This window comes from Etheostoma spectabile, chromosome 3, assembly GCF_008692095.1.
Source record: "Etheostoma spectabile isolate EspeVRDwgs_2016 chromosome 3, UIUC_Espe_1.0, whole genome shotgun sequence".
NCBI classification, from domain to species: domain Eukaryota; kingdom Metazoa; phylum Chordata; class Actinopteri; order Perciformes; family Percidae; genus Etheostoma; species Etheostoma spectabile.
This window is the reverse complement of record NC_045735.1, coordinates 8,056,465-8,062,906: the sequence shown is the minus strand read 5'-3', so window position 1 is coordinate 8,062,906 and position 6,442 is coordinate 8,056,465. Positions and strand designations below refer to the sequence as shown.

The window sequence follows — 6,442 nt, the reverse complement described above, 5'->3', positions numbered from 1 at the left end:
GTACGTTTTGTTGGTAAATGTGAGATGTTCGGGTTACACACGTCTCGGTAAACAAGGAAAAGAATATGGCCCTGTACTTGTGCTCCCACCTAGGGGTGCACGATATTGAAAAAAATGTGATATTGCGATATCGATAATGAATATTGCGATCTCGATATAAAAAAAAAAAAAAAAAAAAAAAAAAAAAAAAAAAAAAAAAAAAAAAAAAAAAAAAAAAAAAAAAAAAAAAAAATATATATATAATAAATATATATCGATATAATTTCGAATTTTTTAAACTATGTAAAATACAAAAGTTATGGGAAAACGCATAAAAATAGATTAATACAATTAAACAAATTTTTACAACACACAGGGTTATTTCAACAGACAGTCATATTGGACTGTTACACATGAATAAATAAATAATAACCATGCTACTACAAACAGGACATGTTTTACTGGTTGTGTAATGGCCAATTGGCTATTATGTTTGGATGTGTGTAGTGGGCGTGTGTCGGTAGGTCTGCGTGAATGGTTGTCTGTTACTCCCCTGCGCACCTGTTTGTGGGTGTAATTAGAGTATAAAGGGAATCACAGGTGATTTAGATGGGAATCTGGATCCGGGAAGCCACACAGTTTTTCAACCTCAGCTGTGTGAGAGTAATGTTTTAGATCTTTTCGTTCTTGGCTTTTAATCATTCAAGTCGGTCTTTTTGTACGTGCTTTTATCTTAAAATGTCTACAATAAGATTAAATGTGCGACGCGGCGGACTTCATTATTTGCACCAGCAAGGTTGGAAAGGGCTTCAGATTTCACCCAGTGGCATTATTGTGGACAGATTGCCACTACATAATGTTGAAAAACTAGCTTCAAAAGACTGAACTATCGGTATGAAAGAAGGACAGCGCCGCGCTCCATTCATTCAGCGTCACTGATTCACTCACTCGGGACTGAGAGACAGCGCTGCGCGAAGCACCGCAGGAGAATCACGGTAGCCAAACAAGAATTGTTACAAGCTGTGTGGAAGAGATTGGCCTTCTCATACAAGGGATACAGGTACTCCTGCTACAATTCTTAATAAAGCTTTCAGCAGTTCTGCTATATCGATATCAAAATGAGTGACTGTCTGCAGCTGTCAATCAATGAAACGGAAAATAACTTGGTAAAAGATCGGTCAACTAACGGCCAAAGCGCGGAATTACATAATATCCAATCAAAAGGAAAGGAATTCTGGAATAAGAGAAACTATACAAACTAACAAAGAAGTTAAGCAATTGATGCTTTCAAGGGAAATGTGTCTGAGTGCAAACAAGTATGAAATGTGTTTGAAACTTTGTGTGGAAACTAAACAGTTGCATGACTTATTGAAACAATGGCTACCTGAAGATGAAATGTCAAAACAAAATGAATGGTTTGAAACCCAAATGCACGGAAATAAAGCAATAATACAAAACATGGAAACGTGGTTGCTTGACAAAGGGAGTAATGATGATGATGACAATGCTGTACTAAACACAACTGTTCTCAAACTTGCACCAGCCACAACTGTGATCACTGATGATATTGGTCCAGGGGACAGTGTTTCTAATGTTGGTTTCAAAAAAAGCTCATCAACTGGCCAGTACAGTCATAGGTCTTCAAGGTCTTTAACTTCCTCTGCCTGCCTAAAAGCAGAGGTGGAAAGGGCTGCTCTCATGGCTAAGGCAGCTGCCCTTAAAGAAAAACATGAACTGGATGCTCAGGAGGAGCACATCCGACAGAAAAGGGAATTGCTGGAATTGCAATGTCAAATTGCAGTTCAAACTGCAAAGGTTAATGTCTACAGAGGTTCTGATGTGCAGAGCTCCAGAGCTCACTCAGATGGAATGAATTCGTATCTGCAAAGTTTTAAACGTAAATGCTCTCTCAGACCCTCTGCTGTGGAATTTGTTCCACAATGTTCAAATCATCAGTTCAATCATTCACCAGTAGGAGGCGGCAATGCGGCAGTGCTAATGGAGGCACAGCCACAAGACTTAAATCATCAGTTCACTCATTCACCAATAGGAGGTGACGAAACTGCCATATCAATGGGAGCGCAGCATAAGGAAACACTTTCACAAAATATTGGATCAAGAGCTCATGTTCTGAATTCTCAACCAAGCATGCCTCAACGGTTTCAGGAAACATTTCATGCAATACCTCACGCAAAGGAATCCATTCAAAATGTTGACCTGATGCAAACTAATGTGGACCAAGGCAATCTTCTTTCCATCATGCAACGACAGAATGAAATAACAGCTCTACTAGTGCAACAACATTCTTCTCATCACTACCCACGAGACATACCACCATTTGATGGAGATCCTCTTGAGTACAGCGCATTTATTAGAGCTTTGACACTGTGTGGAAAGAAAGGCTGCAAGCAAACAGACTTTTATACTTTTTGGAGCATCCAAAGGACAACCTAGGGAGGTGGTTAAGAGCTGTCACATATGCCACCAGACAGAGGATACCAAGAGCAAGGCCCCTCTTACAAGAACACTTTGGAAATAAACAAAAAATAGCCACTGCATACATGAGAAAGCTCTTGGATGCCCATCAGTAAAATCAGAAGACATTGAAGCTTTGCAAGCTTTTGCTTTGTTTTTACGTGTTTGCTGCAATGCTATGGAGGACACCAGCTACATGTCAGAGATGAACATGCCATCCAACATACGTGCTCTTGTCTCGAAGCTACCATATAAATGGAGGGAAAAATGGAGAAACACGGCTTATGAGCTTCAGGAGAAGCACCGTCGCCAAGTAGGTTTCAGTGATATTGTCAACTTAATTGAAAGGCAAGTGGCTATTGCTTCCAATCCACTCTATGGAAACATTCAGGACACATTTACCTCATCACTTAAGCATAAAGAAGGAAATAAAGTCTCACAAGTACGCTATACAGGAAAAGGAAGCAGTTTTGCTACTTTCATCACAGCTGTCAATTCTCAACCTCAAACTCAAATGCAAAATGAGAAACACTTACCTGATGAACCAATAAGAGTGTTGTGTCTGCTGTGTGAAGAGGATCAACAATTGGAGTTGTGTCCCAATGAAGAAGTTACTGCACAGTGAAAAGATTAACTTCCTGAAGAAAAGTGTTGTTTTGGGTGTTTATCTGTGGGACACATTAGCAGGGATTGTCATAGCTCATTCCGGCAATTGTGTAATCTGAAACATCCTACCATCCTTCACATCCATCAAAGGAGAAGAAATAACCTCCGAGGACACCAGCAGGAAGCATCAGGAACACATGCAGTTTCTCCAAGACATGTGGCCATATAGGGCCGGAGCACAGGACATGTCTTGGCAATTGTGCCTGTACAGATTGCAAAGAACGCAGCAAATTGCTAACCACATATGCATTCTTGGATCCTGGCAGCACAGCTACTTTCGCCGAGCGACCATGAGGGAGCTAAAGGTCAGAGGAAGAGTGCTAAAATTCTGTTGAGGACTAGAATCAGAAAAGCTTGTTGACAGTCATGTTTATCTCAGGACTGGAGATAGCTGCCCTTACTGTTACCACCTACTTGGAGCTGCCTGAAGTGTACACCCTGTAAGATGCCTGTGTCGCGGGACAACATTCCACTACAGGAAGACTTAAGTGCTTGGCCACACTTAAGCTCAGTGGAAATTCCTGTAATTGATGCTGAGGTGGACTTTAATTGGGACCAATGTTCCAAAGTGATGAACCATGGCAAGTGACACAGCATTGGTGAAGACCTTATGCCGTCAGAACCTTACTCGCTGGTTTTCAATGGACCTGTGAAAGGAGGCAATGAGACTGAGAGCAGCTGTCCCATTATTCCAGCCAACAGAGTAACCATTGCTCCCAAAGAGGAATTACTGGAAAAGCAACATAACCACGACTTCAATGAGAAGTCAGCGGATGACAAGCCAGAAACATTCAGAGAAGATCTCAACTTTATACAATCATGAACAGTTCAGCTGAACTTAACAGAAGAAAAGAAAAAGAAGAAAGGAAAGAAGGAAAAGGGAGAACAAGAAGCTGAAGAAAAGGCACACAGGAAGCTTCTGGAGGCAGAAGGTGGAGAGCTAAGGCGGGACAAGGCTCAAACTGGCGGAGGATTTCAAGGAGCAAGCTGGCGCCCATGTCTAAGCTTGAGAGGAGCTGCAGCAGATGAGGCTCTTACGGAGACGAGTTTGGAGATACATCAGAGAGTGAGAAAGGAGACTAGATTGACCTACAGGAGAGAACAGAGATGAGGGAGGAGATGCAGAGCAGCTCAATGACATGAATTGACAATTGTATTATGATGGTCTGTGCCCAGCCTGTACAGATCTTTTGAATCGGATAAAGCTATGAAAACCATGAAAATCAAGGCACCGGAGAGTGTTGCATTTCTATGCAACACTTGGAGGAGGCTAATTAAGGCTTTTGTAAAGTAGAACCTCTACCTGGGTTTGACCTACTCATAACACTTACTGGACAAGGACATTGACTGAAAATGCACACTTGCACATAGACATCATTGATTAATTTTGTCATTGGCTCATTACTAATGTGGGAAATTTTTATGTTATGTTATTATACAGTAACAATTAGGGGCCGTGTGTAATGGCCAATTTGGCTATAATGTTTGGTATGTGTTTAGGGGGCGTGTGTGCAGTAGGTCTGCGTGAATGGTTGTCTGTTACGTCACCTCCGCACCTGTTTGTGGGTGTTAATTAGAGGTAATAAAGGGAATCACAGGTGAGTTAGAGGGGGAATCGGATCCGGGAAGCCACACAGTTTTTCAACCTCAGCTGTGTGAGGTAATGTTTTTAGATCTTGTCGTTCTTGGCTTTTAATCATTCAAGTCGGTCTTTTTGTACGTGCTTTTATCTTAAAATGTCTACAATAAGGATTAAATGTGCGACGGCGGGGACTTCATTATTTGCACCAGCAAGAGTTGGAAAGGGCTTCAGATTTCACCCAGTGGCATTATTTGTGGACAGATGCCACTACAGTTTGTACAGTATAAAATAATAAATGAGCGTGTTTATAGAACAGAAAATGTTATTTGGACGTGGGTTAATAGGAAAGATGTGTTTTCAGAAAACAAAGTTTGGTTTAAACAACAATGAACAGCGTGTATTAAACATATGTCCGTACACACCCACACACACACACCACACACACACACACCCACACCCACACACACACACAACCTCGGCAACGTTAGCTAATGTCCGTAGCATACAAACGTAGCATAGCCAGTTAGCTTTTTTATAACGTAACAAAAACCCCCATCTCGTAGGCGCAAGCTTATTTCATGTGATACATGATGGCTCCAACTAACGCCACAGGTCTTATGTGGACAACGTGGACGCGGATATAGAAACTCCGAAGGCAGCCGTAATATTTACCTAGCGTTAGTAAGCTAGGCTAGCGCTGGTGCGCTAACGTTAGCAAACACCGGCGTAGCGTTAGCTAACGTTAGCTGTCTGAACTTGTAAAAGCCGAACATATCCCCACCTGGACTGTGTTTCACTTTCCCTCCAATATTATCACAACATAATAAAGACACTTGGACTCGGTCCAGCCCAAATCATATTGGGCCAGACCAGTGGCCGAGTCCGAGACAAGTCCGATCCAATACTAGCGAGTCCGAGACAAGTCCGGTCCATAGAAAAACGGTCTCGAGTCCAAGACCGACTCGAGTACTACAGCCCTGAATACATGTATTACACTTTGTATCTATTAAAACAAGTTATAGCACAAATACTATGAAAAAGAAATAAAGGTTTATTTAAATGGTCTATATTTTCAGTTTTATTGCAATGTGTCACATAAATATATATGTATTGTGTCAGCTTCGAGATCTATACAATAGTCAGTGTATACACTGATAAAAATCCTATCCCTTATACATTTAATGAAAGTTACAAATATTTAATAATTACCAACAGCTGTGCAACAGGTGTCCAAAACATTGTAGCCTCTGCTATTTGTTGCGTTCCGCAGCCTTCTTTATATCGCTCCCGGTGTCAGGCGTTAGAGCCACCTGATGCTCTGGACGCAACTTTACTTTTGGCCTCTAAAGTTTCCTCTTCATCCTGTTATTTTGTCTTCTCCCTGAGCAACACTCATTTTCTTACTTTTGTGTTCTTTCTTTTGCTCCCTTCGCTCTCTCTTCTTTAAGTCTTTTCTTTTGCTTTGTTTTGTCTCTGTCTATTTCTTCACTGATTTATGTTCCAGCGGAGGCGCGACGCTAGCCTGGCTCCGCCCTCCTACGCACTTCCGCTCAATTTTTATTTTCCTTCAGAACTCCGTCTGTGTGTCGGACGGGACGCATAAAAAAAGAATTATCGCGAGACTTTCGATAATGATATCGAGCAACGTGATATCGCGATAACGATACTGATTCGATATATTGTGCACCCCTACTCCCACCCCGTTCTCACCCCCGCTTGTTCATTGGCTCTCAGAGTCAC

At 41.6% G+C, this 6,442-nt stretch overlaps 1 protein-coding gene and 1 long non-coding RNA gene across 3 annotated transcripts in view; both read left to right on the top strand.

Annotated features, from left to right (window-relative positions):
- lsamp (limbic system associated membrane protein) overlaps window positions 1-6,442 on the top strand; it is a 713,356-nt gene that overhangs the window by 354,022 nt on the left and 352,892 nt on the right. The window lies entirely within an intron of this gene.
- Window positions 1-6,442, top strand: part of LOC116671770 (uncharacterized) — an 18,555-nt gene that overhangs the window by 10,988 nt on the left and 1,125 nt on the right. The window lies entirely within an intron of this gene.